Consider the following 18,069-nt stretch of genomic DNA (forward strand, 5'->3'; position numbering starts at 1 on the left):
GTTTCCAACCCTAGAGTGGAAGACTGCCTGGTCCTATGCCATCCTCACAATTGCTCTGAGGTTTGCCCTCAGTACTGCAGCCGGTGGTAGTTAGTGGACTCAGACGGAGGTTAGGGAGTAAGACAAGGTGACTTAGCTCCAAAGAAAAAACAACTGATACAAGTCCAGACACAAAGACAGCACTCCTCTAACTTACATCTCCTTCAATTACAGGCATCATAGAGGTATTCTGCGCACTCCTGACTTCTCAGCATCTAGGACAGAGCCTAGCACATAAAGAACCCATGCTGAGTATCGAGGAGGCACCATTACAGCAGTTGCAAGGAAGAGATTTCTTTCCATTCAAAACAGAGTAACAAGAAATTCACAATTTTTGGAGTTTTTAGTTTTGAATTCATTCATTATATGATGGTCTATTTGCTCTGTGAATTTCTTATCAGAATGTAAAGATCCTCATATGATGATGCGGACAGAGTACTAATTCAAATAATTCAAATTCCTGATTCTTGAAATGTTCTTATTGTACTCACATTTAATGGCATTTTTTAAAATACCAAAAAAATGTAAAAGGGGGTGAGCATCCACCCAAGTTGTGCTGGAGTGCAGGGGAAAAAATTGTGAAAACAAATGTATGAGATTTTAAACTTTTGTTTTTGTTTTTTTATTATTTGAGAAAATGTGTTTCTCATTGTGTTCATCTGGGTTCAATAGAGAAACAGAGACTCTCATATCTGTGTGAGAGTTTTATATCAGAGTAATTGTATTAAGAAGACATCCCATCCCAGTCCAGATCAAGTCCATAAATCGGATATTAGCCCATCTGTCCGATGCCAGTCTATAAATTCCTCTTCAGACTCATACAACACATGCCTTAATGATGGAACAACATTACAGTCTTTTGTAGCACCAGTCCCAAAGCTGCTATATTGGCAGTTTGGCCATAGAACAGTACATGTCTGATCTAATACTGGATTTTAAGGAGTCCTTATGGTGTAATGGGTTAAATGTTGGGCTTCTAGTTGCAAGGCCAGCAGTTCAAATCCAACACTGTTCAGCGCCATGGGAGAGAGAGCAGACTGTTCTCATAAAGAGTTACCATCTAGGAGATCCGCGGGAGCAGTTTGACTCTGTCCTATAGTGGACTTGGTGGTACTAGTTTTTGTTACTCTTCATTCAACAATGAGGAACTCCATTGGAGTTAAGTAATTTTAAACTGAATTTAAACTTTAAAACTAATATTTTGAAGAGGTAAGAAAATATCAGTCCCCTGTAAAGTTCCTCTTGGCAGTTTATGGTCTATATTTGAATGCCTGAATGGTACAAAATGTCATTGCACTAGGCTGCTAACTAGACATTGGGAGTTCAAGGCCTCCCACAGCGGCCTGAAGACGTTTTTGATATCTGCTTCTGTTAAATCATCCATCTAAAGCCCTGTGGTGCACATTCCTAATTTGGTTTTCAGAGTGGACTCGATAGCCATTACTACTGGTATTTACACGTATTGAAAAGTTAGCGTAAACTAGGTATTCTCTGAATAGTTACTTCTATTAGCAACTAAAGTAACTGCTATCATGAGTAATTAAGCAAAGGATCCTTGAGCAGATTTTTGAAAATGTCTATTCCAGACCACTGCAAAAAGATTTTCATTGGAAGATCTGAGGTAGGTCCGGAATTGCTTTTTTTGTTTGTTTTATTTTTTTAATGTTTTCCAGTTAATTCTAATGCCAGTAACACCTGGTTTATTTTCAGAAACACTATAGCAAATCCTTAAAACAATTCTATGAAGCAGTGAATACTATTATTCCTAATTCAACAAGGAGGAACTCCAGCGATTGGAGTCAAGTAATTTTCTTAAATTCACACACTGGAAATGTATTGAACTTCAGATCTTGTTAGTAGAACCTTAAGCCCAGCATTTTTGTGCATTAATTATGCATTAAAAATATGAAGAGCACTATAGTGTAGTGGGTTTTAAGTTGGAAAGCTAACCACAAGATCAGCAGTCAGAAATTATTTTCTTGTGGGAGAAAATATTCCCCTTTCTAGTCTTGGAAACCCATATGGGCAGTTCTACCCTGTCTTCTAGGATCACTAAGAGTCAGAATCGACTCAATGGGAGTGAGCTTTTAGTGCAATTACTACTGATGTTGACCTAAATCAGTAATTTCTAAGTCTGGTAGCTCTTTAACACCAATGGATTATTCATTCCTCAATTCTACGTCGATCTATCCTGATATTTTGAGGTTTTTATAGATTTTGTGTATTCAAAATTAAAAACAAAACAATCTCAACTTATGTTAATATGCAATCAGATCTGGTAAGCACCGCATCACAGCTGTTGCTCTATCCGTTGAGTCAGTCCTGACCCATACTGGCCCGTCCCGTGCCACGCTCACAGCTGTTCTGCTCAGGCACATCATTGCAGTCACTGTGCTAAGCCATCGTTTGAGACTTTTCTCTTGCACTTCACCTTTACTCAACCAAACAAGCACTAGTACACTCCAGTTATAAAGACCGCAGATTAGAAGACGGTTGGGATGGTGCAGATTACGCAGTGTTGTACTTCAACCATGGGGGTTATTTCCATTCTGTTCATCTTGGACTGATATAAAAACCCCATCCTCCTTGAGATTGCCTTCTCATTGTGGCTTTCTAGTGATGACTTTTTAAAACAATTGTGTAACTGGTCTTTTTTGTTTGTTTTGTGTTCTTTTAAAGAAAAATAATGGGCCCTTAGTAAATATACCTCATTAATTAGGGAGTGATAATGCTGGACTATTTTAAAATTACTTAAATTACAGAAAAATAAAGATCTATGAGATTTTCGATCAGAAAGGAAAGCTGTTGCCAACTCACTGTTATTGGCCATTTGAATGTTATTCGTCATTCTATAGAGTTAAGTAAACGTATTCAAGAAGGACAGGGGAAAATGACCATTAAGTAAAGCTTTACTCATTTTTTCTACTGGACTTTATTGTCATAAGTCCTTTAATGTCAACAATACCACCTATCTATCCTCATTAAGTTGTAGCCCACACTATCCAAATCCCAATTTATCCTTTTTTTTTCTTCATTTTTTAGGAATTGGTACGTTAAAAGTGCATTTGTCAAGTTTTCAAATTTCAGATAGCTGAAATAGAATCAGATCCTTGCAAGAGAGAGGAGGCTTCCTACTCTAGTGAAGAGTTAGAATCTTTGAAACCCACAATGGCAGTTCTGCTGTGTCCCGTAGGGTCATGGCAGAAATGGAAACTGATTCAATGGCAGTGAGTGGGTTTGAGTACATTTTGATAATCTTTGATATTTGATTTTCATCTTTAAACTTTCCTTTGACTCGTGAAATTATTAACATTTTTCCCCAAAGACTAATTCAAGCTTGATTGTAGTTATCTGTTTAAATCTAATGATTTACAGTTCATACCCTCACTCGATAGATTCTGTTTGGAATTATAGAGAATATATCAAGTTTGCTCAATGCTTTATTCCTAATGAATATCAATGATAGATATGTAAATCAATGCTATCTCTCTTCAGAGTCTCATGCTCCTGTCACCTAGTTGGAAAATTTGAAAATTAAAAAATAACAAAGTATTCTAATAACTCTGATAAAATAATGGATAGAGTAATTAAGGCTAAAAAATGGTGCACAGTAGAAAGAAATGGATTGAATGGAACAATTTACTAACAAATAATATAGAATTACACTACACCAAATGCACTCTGGTCAACCCTGACTCATAGTCACCCTTAATGGGGTTTCTGAGACTTAAATCTTTCAAGATTTAAATCCTTCTTCCATAGAACTGCTACGGTTCCATCCATAGACCTTGTAATTTGACTTACCTGGCAGTGCTGATAATACTCCTTAACAAATAATACAAAGATTTCCTTTAAAAAAGAAAAGAGTACCTGCAATCCAGTAAAATGTAGCAATTTGTATAGATCTTCTTCTTGCTGTTATTGTTAGATACCCATGGATCAATTCCAATGTACAATTACCCCATGTAAAACAAAATAAAGCATTACAAAGTCTTTCACCATCCTCATAATTGGTGTTATATCTGAGCCCATTGTAGCACCCACTGTGTTAGTCTTGGGAGACTAGAGAAACAAATCCATGGACACACATATGTATATAAGGGAGAGATTTATATACAAGAGCAATTGTACATTAAGAAAACATCCCAACCCAGTCCAGTCCAAGGTCATAAGTCTGATATTAGCACATATGTCCGATACCAATCTATAAGTCCTCCTCAGACTCACGAAACATATGCAATGAAGCCAAATGCAGGACGATCACAAGCCAGTGGGTAGAAAGTCCTTGGGTCCAGTGGCTTTGTAAGCATCTCGGTGCTGGCAGGGGTCTCTCTGTGGCTTCTCTTGCTTCAGAGGTCTGGTTATATCATGTGACTTGTCTGACTCAGGGCACTAGGATAGTTCCATGTGGCTTGTCAGCTGCAATGTCTCCCAGAAAGCGGGAGAGAGAGAGAAGTGTCTCCCACCTCCAAGGAGGAAGTACCAGATTTCCCAGAATTCTCAGGAGATGGCCATGCCCACACAGAGGCCTCATTGGCTATGATCTGATTGACCAGCTAAACTCCACCTCTACACTCTTACTCCTCAAATTGACAAATGATTATGTATCTACCACATCCACTGTGCCAATTAATTTCTTTGAGGGCTTACCCTTTTTAGCCACTCTTTTATTTTATCAATTATGATGTCTCTCTACAAGTAGTCATCTTGTCCAAAGGATGTGACGCAAAGTTTCACTATCTGTGCTTCTAAGTAACGTTCTGGCGATAGTTCTTGCTAGTTTGGTTTGTTCTTTCCCAGTTCAGTATTCGCTGCCAGTATCATTTTTGCTAAAGCACAGTTCAACTATTGAATGCATGCGAGGTCATTGAAAACATCTTGCCTTGAGTCAGGTGCACATTTTACCATTTTTAATAACATTTTTATTGTTAATTACATTATTGTTAATAACATAAAGGTTTACCTTTCTGAACATCATTTTTTTATTCAATAGTTTAAACTACTTATCAAACCTTCTGCTCACTCATGGCCCTAGAATCGATTCTGATTTATAGTAACCCTATAGCGCTGGGTGGAACTGCCCCTGCAGGTTTCCAAGGCTGGAACTTGGTAGAGGTGTAGACAGGCTGGTCTTGCTCTTACTGAGCAGCTGGGGGCTTCAAACTACTGACCTTGGAGTTAGCAGCACAACACAGCCCACTGCTCCACTAGTTGAACCTGTACATTTTTTATTTCTTGATTTCCAGAGGCTTTGATAGTGATTCCAAATAAAATAGAATCTTAGACAACTTCACTTTTTCTTCATGTAGCATATTTTTATGTGAATTCAGTGTAGTTTTGATGTCTTTTTTTATTACCATCACTTTTTTTTAAATAATCAAATCATTTTGTTGGGGGCTTGTACAACTCATCACAATCCACACATGCATCCATTGTGTCAAGCAATTTTGTATAGTTTTTCCCTCATCATTCTAAAAACATTTGCTTTCTACTTAAGCCCTTGGTATCAGCTCCTCATTTTCCCCCTCCCTCCCCCTTCCCTCCTACTCCATGAACCCTTGAGAATTTATAAATTATTATTATTTTGTCATATCTTACAGTGTCTGACATCTTCCTTCACCCATTTCTCCACTGTCTATGTATATCCTTGTTATCATCACTTTTTTTATTGATATATAATTCTCATATCACACAATTCAAACATTCAATCACATTAAGGAGAGTTGAGCAGTCCTTTCTTGTAATTACTGTTGCTAACTCCCCATTCTCTGAAACTTCCCTGCTGATGTAGTAGTTAAGCATTGGGCTGCGAACCACAAGCTCAATAGTTCAAAACCACCAGCTGCTCTGGAAAACGGGTGTTCAGAATTTAAGCTTTGATACCGTTTTGTCCTCTGGATTTGGATTTTATTTTTAATCCTTGGATCACAGGCTGATATTAATCTTCCATATGAGTTAGCTGACACCTCATATGATTGCTTATTTTGAGATAAGCCATTAAGTACCATCCCTTTTTTTAAATCATACCTCCTCAAATTGTTGAACCATTTCTTTTTTTTGGTACAAAGTATGCATATTCCTGCCATATTTTTTTATACCCTTGAGTCAATCGATTTCTTGCCCATTTAATCCTTCGATTTTGCACCTGAAGGCTTGGGTGACAGCACGTCCCATGTAATTTTTGTTCTACAAGGCAGGGAGGGTCCATATTATCACAAGGGACTAAGAAATTGCTCCTCTTCACAGTCTGAGACTAGCTGCGGTAGTTTGTTTTCTCAAGGGCTTCCTTTAGGTGCACTATCTTATGTGGGGGGAAGTCAGATCCTTGCTGCCAGACTGCTGTCTCATCCCACCAAGGGGGTGGGCCTGCTCCCTGCTGCTGGGGACAATGGCCTACTTCTCTCTGAAGCTTGGGACCATTAGCTTGGTTCCTCTAGGTGGGGTTTGCACCCTACTGATAAGGGTTCCTATGGAGACCCAGAGACCAACCCCTAGACCACCCACTCATTGCTGTGTAACCTATAGTGCAGCCCCTTCCTGTGACGTATGTCTTTACCTGTAATTAGTGGGCTGGATTGCCCCCAAAGGTATATAGGTGTGAGTCAGCAAGACTTCTCTCTCTGACTCTGAGCTCCTTGCTGCTCACTCCCTGGTCACTCCCCTCTCCCTTGTTCCCTTTCCCTCCTTCCCTTCCCCCTCTCCACGTGGACCACCTAGCTGGGCTGAGGTGAGCAATGTTGCTATGTATCATGCCTGACTGTATTATTGTATTATCTCTCATGCTCTCGACGACTTTAATATAATACTTATATATCTCAACCGTACAATTGTGCATTACTGAACCCAGAAGTAGTATTACTGAACCAGTGAGTTCAAGCAGCGGGTGGGGGCTGGTTCCCTCACCCTCCATCCGAACAATTTTATTTAATACTACAATCTTACATGACAATTTTAATGGGATTGAATTTCAAACACAAATTCACAGATGGGATCTCTATTTTAGGATGAAAGACTTTTAATAAATCACATTACCCTAGTGGCCACTTATTCTACTTATCCATATTGCAGATTCTGCAGGCAAAATTATAAAGTTTACTGATGATAGATTCTCCTTTACAATAGAACTGACAGAGGGGAAGAACAAAACAAATACGTAGGTTGATGCGCAAAACAAACTACACTGATGGCAGAAGTCATTACCTGACTTGTTTAGAAGAGACTTTTTCTGGCAAACATATAAGTGTAATTTTTCTCTATATAGTCGTTCTTTTTGTTGTTGTTCTTCTTCTTGTTTCAATCAGTAAATATGATAGATGTTCACTAATTTAGATCATATTTTTCATCTGGACATTATGTTTAAAAGAATAGTTTATTCAAAGTAACTGCCTAGTCCTAGGGTTATTGCTTACAGTCTGAAAATAGAATGATAGTATTAGTTCATGTTGTTATAAAAATTTCCAATTTTAACTGGAACAACTATTATATGATTCTATGTCCAATATTACCATTTGTTAGTTATATAACCATAGATAAAGTATAGTAAACATTTGTCTTCCATTTTACAAAATAAATAAATACTTTGTTGAGGTATAACACGGGTACAGTCCTACCATTTTGTATCTATTTCACCCTCTTTTAAAGGATACATTTTAATCATTGAATTTTATATTTTTTCATAAATTTTAGTATAATTGTATGGTGACCAGACACCCTGCTTTTGGCGGGACAGTCCCGATTTTTGGTGTATTAAAAAGTCCCGATTTTTGGAAAGAATGCACAACAAGCTAGGGAACGGTCTATTTGGTCCATATAGACCAAATTTTTAATCAAGAACACCCTCCTTCCCCCCGGCAAATGGTGTCCCGCTTTAAATCTGGTCACCTTAATAACTGACAAATATTTTGATAGATTTTATAACATTTTAAAACTGAATTTTTAAACTTTGTTTTTCTAGGACTACTTAGGAATGGTTTATTGGAACAATAATTCTACTTAGGATGTGAGAACTAAAAATATTCCTACACCTTGGAACTCCTTGTTACAAATGTTATATATTCACTAGTTTTTTCTTGTCTCCAGTAACTTTCATTATCTTGATTGTATTTGTCATGCATTTTAAACTGATTCTCCATCTTGCCATTTACTTTTATTTAATTATTATGTTGCCTTCAGTTTTCTATGGTTTATCATGTATTTTCATTGGTTACACCAGATTACTTATTAAAGCAAGGTTTTATCTAACACCTCAGTGAGCACCAACTAAATTGATAACATTTGTGCCACTAAACAATCTTATTCCCTGGTAATATCCTTTGAAAACTTTTAGATGGATATTATTCCATTGACAGCTATGTGCAGGAAACATGTCAATAATTTCATGTTCTGTCAACCAGAAAATGTTTTTGAGAAACAAATCAAAGGTCTTTAAATTGGTATATATGACCCAAAGTTAACGTAAGCACAGGCTGTAGCAGATCAATAGGCATCCTGAACTTATAAGCAAATGTAGTGTGCATGTGTGTGTAATTGTTTTTCTTTTTGGAATATCTGTGATGTGGCTTTCATTACCTGATCCAATAGCTCCTGAACCCTCAAAAGTTTAGGAACTGGTAAGCATGTGCTAGTCATGTTACAAGAATATTTTCTAACACATGCCAAAATAAAACACTGTATTTGTTCCACAAGCAAAAGTCATGCAACAGTCTGAACTTGTATAATAATCATGAGCAATTAAAAACTCAATGATAAACTCTGACCTTAAATGCCAGTCTATACTTCTGAGATAAACTAAACAAACAAACAAACAAATTTTTTAACTCACTGTCAGAGAGTCCATTCTGACTCATAACGTCAAAAAGACAGGGGAGCACTTATTCCACGGCCTGAGACTGTCCTTCACCGCAGCAGAAAGCCTCACCTGAACCCAAGCAGTGTTTGGTAAATTTGAACTGCTGGCTCTGTTGCCAGGGATCCTGTAATAGTCCCCAAACACTGCTTGAAAACACCCAAAATCTTCATGATAGGTAAAAGTTGTTCCTAGCTTAGCTATTAAAGCCATTTACCCAATGAATAATAAATAAATTTTAATAAGTTTACCGAGTTTTAAAAATATATATTACTCATTGAATTCTTCGAAGATACCACATTGTCATTGAAAAAAGGGCACTGTATTTACTCTAGTAAATACACTTTCTTTTAGGTAATGTACCTTCAAAAATTAAAAAGGAAAATATCCTAAGTAAATAAGAGCTCCAAATTATAAAATATAATATTTACTTATGTGATAAGCAGCTAAGCACATGCCCATGTTGATTTAATGAGTTGGTCACTGACAAAAATAATCTGGTTTTCAATGAATTGATTAGAAATAAAAATATAATAATGTAAAGTTATTTTCTCTAAAGAAATAGCTTAAGATTAATCAAATTAACAATGTTTTATTTTCACTCTCTGAAATTTAGTTGATGGCAGAAATGTATGGATAATAATACAAAAAATATCACAAAAGTTATTCCAAATTGAATACATTTATATATTCTATCTTTTATTTTACTCCAATTCACTAACTCATTCAGGACCATTGGTGAGAGTGGCGATACCAGGAGGGTGGAGGGAGGGTGGGGTGGAAAGGGGGAACCGATCACAAGGATCTACATATAACCTCCTCCCTAGAGATCAGACAACAGAGAAGCAGGGGAAGGGAGATGTTGGCCAGTGCAAGAAATGACAAAATAATAATTTATAAATTATCAAGGGTTCCGGCGGTGGTTCTCTGGCAGCTCGGGACTGAAGTGCAAGTAACAGAGTCGCCATGGTTCTCCAGAGCCCCTCAGGGCTTCCGCTGTGGTAGGTCAGCAGTCTCAGCCCATGTGCGGAGGAACATTGGTGTTACAGCTGTGGCATTCAAGGGACTTGATCCTATCCAGAACCTTTTTGTGGACAAAATAAGAGAATACAAATCTAAGCGACAGGCATCCGGAGGACCTGTTGATGCTGGCCCAGAATATCAGCAAGCGATGGAGAAGGAGCTTCTTAACCTCAAGCAAGTTTGGTAAAGCAGACATGAATACTTTCCCTAGCTTCACATTTGAAGATCCCAAATTTGAAGCCATTGAAAAACCTCAATCCTGAAGCAATATGTAAAATCAATCTGGTAATTTGTCATGGGTTAGTTGCGTAATTAAGCAGTTATCAATAAACATGTTTAACAATTGTCACAAAAAAATTATCAAGGGTTCATGAGGGGCGGGGAGCGGGGAGAGGGGGAAAATGACATGCTGATGCCAGGGGCTTAGGTGGAAAACAAATGTTTTGAGAATGATGAAGGTAACGAATGTACAAATGTGCTTTACACAATGATGTATGTATGGATTGTGATAAGAGTTGTATGAGCCCCCAATAAAATGATAAAGACAAAAACAGATTGATGAATCATCCCTCAAAAATGGGAAAACAAAGCTTTAAAATATTTTCTAATTTTTGATGCCTATGAGTCTAATAATTAGAAGCATGTTTACAATAAATGTAGTAAACTATAGTAGATGTTACGACTATAAAGACACGAAGGCCCAAATGGAGAGTATTAACTCTTTCAGCAAAATGGAGACAAATCATGTCATAATTGAAAGATGACAATATTTTATCAGAATACGTAGAAGAAAATGTATATTCCAAACAATAGCTTTAAACTAAGGGACTAAAGAGCATGGCAGACGAAAGAAAGAAGGGAAAAAGGGGAGGGGTGCGTGTATCTGTATGTGTGTGGACAGGCAGGAACCCCGAGGAAGTAGTGAGCTCTAGGGGTGGAAATAGAGACCCGGGTCAGGTTCCCGAGGACGCTGGCACGGCGCTGAAAGACTTGCACCTCGCTGTTAGGTGAGGAAAACACATGGATGGAAGAGTTTACAATCACATCTCAGTTTTGAAAGATAATCCTAGAAGCAATGTACATGCTAGATTGAAGTCATCGTCTGGTGGAAAAAAAAAAAATATTATTGAATGACTTTTTCAGACAAGAGATCACAAAGATCTACACCAGCGCAAAAGAAGGAGACACATTTAAAAATCTATTATTCCATAGAGGTTGTTAAGCTTTAATTAGTTTACTGACTAGAGAGAAAAGTACCGGGGTTAGGGAAGTCGAATATTACTGAAGGAATTTGACTTCAGACCTTCTTTCTACTACAAAGGATAGTTAGTGATTCTTACTTTATAGGTTTGTTTCTCTAGTTCTTGGCTTGTAGGTCTTGAAGGTAGCATTTCCCCTTCCATTATTAAGAGTAATTCTTCAGGAGAATAAATGCAGGTATCTTACTTGGGATCATTTTGTTTCCTGTAATATATACAGTGAAACACTGAGTTGCTATTGTGACATTAATTTTGGTCAAGTAGCTAAAAGTCCAGGATTCTGGTGGTGAAAATTGATGGAACTTTTATGGTTTAGATGTGAATTAATATATCTCTATATAAAATAACTTCCTTGATAAGTGAGTGTTTGAATTCTTATCTAAGCTCTTACTATGTTCCTAAATGTCATGTTACAGCCAGTTCTTCAGCAAGAAATTTACAACAGAACCACCACTGCCTCCCTGATTAATAAAATATGTTTAATAATATATATCTAATGTTGGATGTTCAAATATTCTATTATTATTAATATTTTATTACTAGATAACTATATAATTTTACTTAATTGGACTTTATCAAGTGGTCAGATGATTTATACCACTAGTTTGCCTATTTAATTAGCATAATAATTTGAACAATTTGAATTAAAATGGTCCAAGTAATTTATAAATTCAGACACTGGCTCTGTTTTGCTGTTTCTAAAAAAAAGCAATGATGGCCTATTTATAACACAGTGTATGCTGAAATATATTTGAACCCGGTTTTGTGTTAAGAAACTACAGTGCAGCACAAGCCCTCCACATTCTTGTTGATACACACCAGCTGGAGCATAATAAGTTCAAGGGCATAGTGACTGAGTAACTCTAAAAGGGCTCTTCTGATAAATGACTTTGGAGGACTTCTATACGTTACACTTTTAAGAGTTTCTAAGTTGACAATAAGTATATTCTACTGTGCGGGGCCTGGCCACATGTGTCCAAGTATATAAAAATGAATAAAAGTGAAGATAATATCAGCTTTAATAATGAATAATTTTGACAAAGTAACCAATTCTTATTCCATGAGCTTCGTCATCACAGAATAACTTGAGGATCTCAAAGAAGTCCTCAGGATTCAAGTGAGTTTAGTACTTACCAACAGCTTCAATCATTTCGCTAGAGTTAACGAAGAGTGTGCGTCAACTTGCCTGTGTATTGATATGTGGGCTACTTCTACTTGAGCAAGCTGAAACTAAAAAAAAAATTATAAAAAAGTTGGTATGTGTTCTTGTATTTTTCTTGTATCTGAAATAAAACTTCATTAAGATGAAGTTTGTACAATTTCTGATAAATTAATAATTCCTAAGTGATGTAATTAGAAAAAGAGAAAGTGGGAAGACTTGCATCATGGAGATTGTAGGTTAGGGAGTGGAATTAAAACAAACTGATATAATCTGTATTCTTCACTATAATTTAAAACACATCATTCCATTATTCTTTAATACTACCCCCAGGCTGTTTTTCAGTCTCTGAAATGAGAACAGCAACCGGCCCAGCCCAACAAAATATGTCTCAAATGTTCATTGTATGTATTTGTTCTGCATTCAACAAGTTTATGTTAGCATTCAATCTACTCTTTTTATTTATTTTTTTAAATCAGTTTATTGGGGCTCATACAATTCATCACAATACATAGATCAATTGTATAAAACACATCTATACACAATCTACTCTTTTAAAAGTAAGCAAAATGTCCAATGTTTTGAGATTGCTAAACAATGCCCATACAGTTGACAGTCTCCAGAATGATTACAAAATAAGGATGTGCGAGGCTGCACGTCCCACCTGTCAGCCGACGAAAGAACTGGAATGCTAAGGCCAGGCAACAACCATCTCCCTGCCGCCTGCCAGTGTGTGACCAATGCCTGCCCTGGCAACACAGGGAGATTTATTGTCTTCTAATGGATAGCAAGAAAGCCATTGGAATGACTGTGAGTTTGTTATTTAAATAGAGTAAATATATTGTTGCTTTCAAAAATGCACTCATTCCTAGAAAGATGTAGGAATAAAACGATTTCTTCTACGTGTGGACTCCCAAACTTTGAAATGCCATAATCAAAGAAATCCAAACTCTTTGCCATGGAATCAATTATACAAATAAGTACTTAGAGGCTCTGTATCACTCAAACCAGCAGTAGGAAACAATTCTTTAAGTGCATCATCTTCAAATAAAAATATAATTTCTTAAAACAATTCTATTTGAAAGAGTGTAAACCATGGGTTCACTTGTAGAACACCCAAATGAAGGCCAAATCTCAGTGAGCTTGTCTATCCTTTTCATTCCAGACAGGTTCGGAATAGTATGGCCATTACTCCCTCTGAAATGTATTTTTAAATGGCATAGTGGTTGCACATTGGCTGTGTTCCATAAGCTTAGCAGTTCGAAACCACCAGCAGCTGGGTGGGAGAAAGATGGTATTTCCTATTCCCGTAGAGTTCAGTCTTGGAAGCCCCAGCAGCAGTTCTACCCTGTCCTATGTATAAATCACTGTGAGTCAGCATGAACTCAAGGGCACTGAGGGAGTGTGTGCTGTCTGTGAAGAATCGGCTACTTTCAAAATCATCATCATCATCATTTATTATTTTGGAGACAAAAGAAAAAATGAACAAGGAAGGAATAAAGGATTGATTTAATCACATGTTTATCATTTTAATCACATGTTTATCATTTCTCTAGATTTTTCCCCCATGTTTAGATCTCACCTCATATCACAGTTCTCTGTGGTAAATATTGTTATTCTATCAATGAAGATAATAGCATTTTGAAATTAATTTGGGATTTCCACTTAACATTGTCAACTTTCTCTTTTGAATGGTAGCTCTTTGCAAGACAGTTTGTGACTGGCTAGTGATATCCCGCAGCAATGAGAGAAAAATAAAATAACTGAACCAAGATATCCCTCCCTAGCATTAGACCCTAATCAATAGAGCTAATGCAAACACAATGTTCTTTAATACTGAATTGCAGTTCTGAAAGTCATTTTGCACTGTTATTCCCAATAAAATGGTAAGATAAGTAGAACAGGATGTTACTTTTATCATTCTCCCAGAGGAGTGAGATATTGTCCCTGATCTCAAATGCTTACTGCAACCCACAGTAGTGGGATAAGCATATGAATCACAATAGTTGATAAATGGCAATACCTACACTTTCTTTAAAAAATGGTTTCATGAAACAACAAGGTTGAAATTGTTTCAGTTAACTTTAAGGAGAGTCAACCTAGAAGAAAATGATAAATCTCTATCTTGAAACCAACAAGCAGAAAATAGGAAAATGCAGAAAACCATGAGAAGTGGTTAAAGCGAGTGGGAGGGCAAAGGTTTCAGTGAAGAACTGCAATGAAGCTGAAAGTGTTCTTCTAGAATGAGAGTCAGGTTTAAAGACATGGAATCTATCATCAAGTTGTCCCCATTTCCGAAAGTCATAAAATAAATTCAGACTAAAGCAACATATAATTTTTTTCCTGTAATCAAATACAATGTCCAGGTTCGAAATTACAAAAGATTCTGAGAAGACATGGGAATAAATAGATGGTGATAGATAAGTTAGAAAAGATGATTAATAGAGAGATAGGACAGATAAATTGCTGTATACATGCATATATATATATATATATATATATATATATATATATATATACACACACACAAAAATAGAAAGAATAGTTAAATTTAAACCTAAAATTAAGGATTTTACCTTATTTATTCCAACTTTAGATTCCATAATAATTCTTAAATGAGCATGTTTAAAAAAATAATCCCCAGTGACTGTAATTCTAGCCCTCGCGTGATTTTTCTAGTCTTATCATCTATATTGATATATCAACATTTTAAAAGATTTTCATTGCTTTAGTATGAATCATGTGAATATAAATAAAGATATAAAAATGTTCCTTCCCTCTTTATTCTACTATATTACTAGGTATAACTTTAAAAATGATACTATAACTTGAATACTAATTCTCTCTACAAAGATAGATATAAACAGATAGATAGATAGATAGATAGATAGATAGATAGATAGATAGATAGATAGATAGATAGATAGATGATAGATAGAGATATTGTTTTACAAAGGCCAAACGCACTGCCATTGGGTCAATGTCAACTCACAGTGAGCCTATGGTAGGGTGGAACTGCCCCTTGTGATTTCTGAGTGTGTAACACTTTGCGGGAACCGAAAGCCCTGTCTTTCTCCCAAGGAGTGGGCTGGTGAGTTCGAGCTGCTGAGCTTTGGGATCAAAGCACAAATATGTAACTTTTATGCCACCAGGGCTCCTACATAGAGATACAAATGTAATACTATCTATATCTAGATAGTATCAAAACTGTTGCAATTTCAAACTCTGGACTATATTTAGATAAAGATACAGAGAGCATTAAATATTTCCCAGAGTTTTAAAAACGAAGTAAAAAATAAATCATGCCCCTCCTCACACCCATCTGCTTGTAGATGAAAATTAAGGAAACTTATGTTAGAAACACAAGTAGGAGAGGTTTACATTATAACAAAGATTTAATAATATTATGAGCTCTTTAGGAATCTGACAATTAGTTTGGTAATTAGATCATTAACATCAGCTAAACTGGAAATCATGCACCCTTTACTTTTTTTAAAAAAACACTGAAGAAAACATTAATTCTTGGAGAGGATTCAACTCAATATGTAAGCTTTATAATTGCTAGTTTTGAATGAACTTTTCAAAGATCAATTTAGATTGACCAGCACTAGGTGGACAAGTAGATACTCACACAATTGTTTGTGTTTATTTAACAGTCATATACATATATTTTAGCTGGAGAAAAATATCAGCTTACTATTCCCACAGTATGTATTAGGGTAAGGCAATAACTATTGCTACAAAATATTTACTAAAGGGTGGCGCAATGGCGAGCCGAGTGGAGCTGAGCCGAGGCCTCCCATTCGGGTCACCGTGAAGACCCCCAAGGACAAGGAGGAAATTGTAATCTGCGATCGAGCCTCAGTCATGGAGTTCAAAGAGGAAATTTCCCGGAGGTTTAAGGCCCAGCAGGACCAGCTCATCTTAATCTTTGCTGGCAAGATCCTTAAGGATGGGGACACGCTGAATCAGCATGGACTCAAGGATGGCCTCGCTGTCCATCTGGTCATCCAGACCCTTCAGAAAGCTCAAGATCCGGCTGCTGCCACTGCCTCTTCCCCTCCACTCCAGACCCCGCCTCTGCACCCTCCACCATGCTGGCTTCACCTGCCACCCCCGCCCAGCCCTCCACTTCCGGCAGCGCCCCTTCAGATGCTGGCAATGGAAGCCGGAGGAGCAATGGTGCAGGGCCCTCCCCAGCCCCTGCGCTACCTCATCCATACTCTGGCTTTGGGGGCCTCCTGGGGCTGGGCAGCCGGCCTATGCTCTGCCAAACTTCATGGAGATGCAGCAGCAGATGAAGACGCAGCTGATGTCCCACTCCGAGATGCTGTCTCAGATCATGGAGAACCCCTTGGTCCAGGACATGATGTCTAACCCCGACCTCAGGCACCACATGATCATGGCCAACCCGCAGATGCAGCAGCTGATGGAATGCAACCCGGCGATTAGCCACATGCTCAACAACCCCGAGCTCATAAGACAGACCTTGGGGCTTGCACGGAATCCAGCCATGATGCAGGAGATGATGCGGAACAAAGACTGGGCCCTGAGCAACCTGAAGAGCATCCCCGGAGGGTATAATGCGCTCCGCCGCATGTACACAGACATCCAGGAGCCCATGTTCAGTGCTGCCCGCGAGCAGTTTGGCAACAATCCCTTCTCCTTCCTGGCCTGGAACTCCGACAGCTCATCCTCCCAGCCTCTGCGGACTGAAATTCGAGAGCCCCTCCCAAACCCCTGGAGCCCCTCGACCCCCACCTCCCAGGCCCCTCGGGTCCGGTGGGGAGGGCCCCGGAGGATCAGGGACCAGCCAGGTGCACCTGACAGTCTCGAACCCCTTTGGGATTAATGCGGCTAGCCTGGGGTCAGGAATGTTCAACAGCGTGGAGATGCAGGCCCTCCTCCAGCAGATCTCCGAGAACCCCAATCTGATGCAGAACGCCATCTCGGCTCCCTACATGCGCAGCATGATGCAGACGTTGGCCCAGACCCCTGACTTCGCTGTGCAGATGATGGTGAACGTGCTGCTCTTTGCCGGGAACCCCCAGCTGCATGAGCCGCTAAGGCTGCAGCTCCCTGTCTTCCTGCAGCAGATGCAGAACCCAGACTCGCTCTCCATCCTGATGCCAGTGTTCCGTTCCTCTGACCGCCCCTCCCTTTGGAGTTTGCCGTCCCTTTGGGTTTCTCTCCAGACAGCACAGTGAGCTTCGAGGCATGGGCCCCCAGCCCCACAGCTCTGTCCCAGGACCTCTCGTTTTTCTTCCGCATCTCCTGCTGAACCTTCTCAGCTGGTCCTCCTTGGGCCCGGCTCTGGAGCACTGCCCTTTTGTTGGGTTGGCCCCGCCTCCTTGCCCCACAGCCACCTTTGGGAGTCTCCAAAGTTCTCAGCGGCAAGGCAGAGCCAAAGGAGGCAGCCACTGTCGGGGGAGACTGGAATGGGCTCTTCCATCTGTACCACAAGGAGTTTGCTTACCTTATGCTTCCTTCTGGTACCTCTTCTGTCCCTCTCTCCCCTGACGCCCTCCTCCCCACAGCCCTACCTCTGCTGAGAAAAGGGGCCCTACTAAAACTTCACCCTTCGAAGGAGGGCCAGGGAAGCCGGCTCTCTGTGATTTTCCTTCTCCTTCCTATTCTGATGCAGTCCTTTTTCCTGGGCTCTGTTGGGAAGTTCAAAGCGGGGAGGAGGAACTCTTCCGTGTCTGAAGGGGAAGGTGAGGCTCTCGGCCCTCTGGACGAGGAAC

At 38.8% G+C, this 18,069-nt stretch overlaps 1 pseudogene; it reads left to right on the plus strand.

The window, feature by feature from the left end:
- Positions 1 to 12,551: 12,551 nt before the first annotated feature.
- On the plus strand, positions 12,552 to 17,532 carry LOC101646967 (annotated as a pseudogene).
- The last annotated feature ends 537 nt before the right edge of the window (positions 17,533 to 18,069 follow it).

The sequence above is a fragment of the Echinops telfairi genome, unplaced genomic scaffold, assembly GCF_000313985.2.
Source record: "Echinops telfairi isolate 266 unplaced genomic scaffold, ASM31398v2 ScPeMD7_2;HRSCAF=8, whole genome shotgun sequence".
Classification (NCBI taxonomy): domain Eukaryota; kingdom Metazoa; phylum Chordata; class Mammalia; order Afrosoricida; family Tenrecidae; genus Echinops; species Echinops telfairi.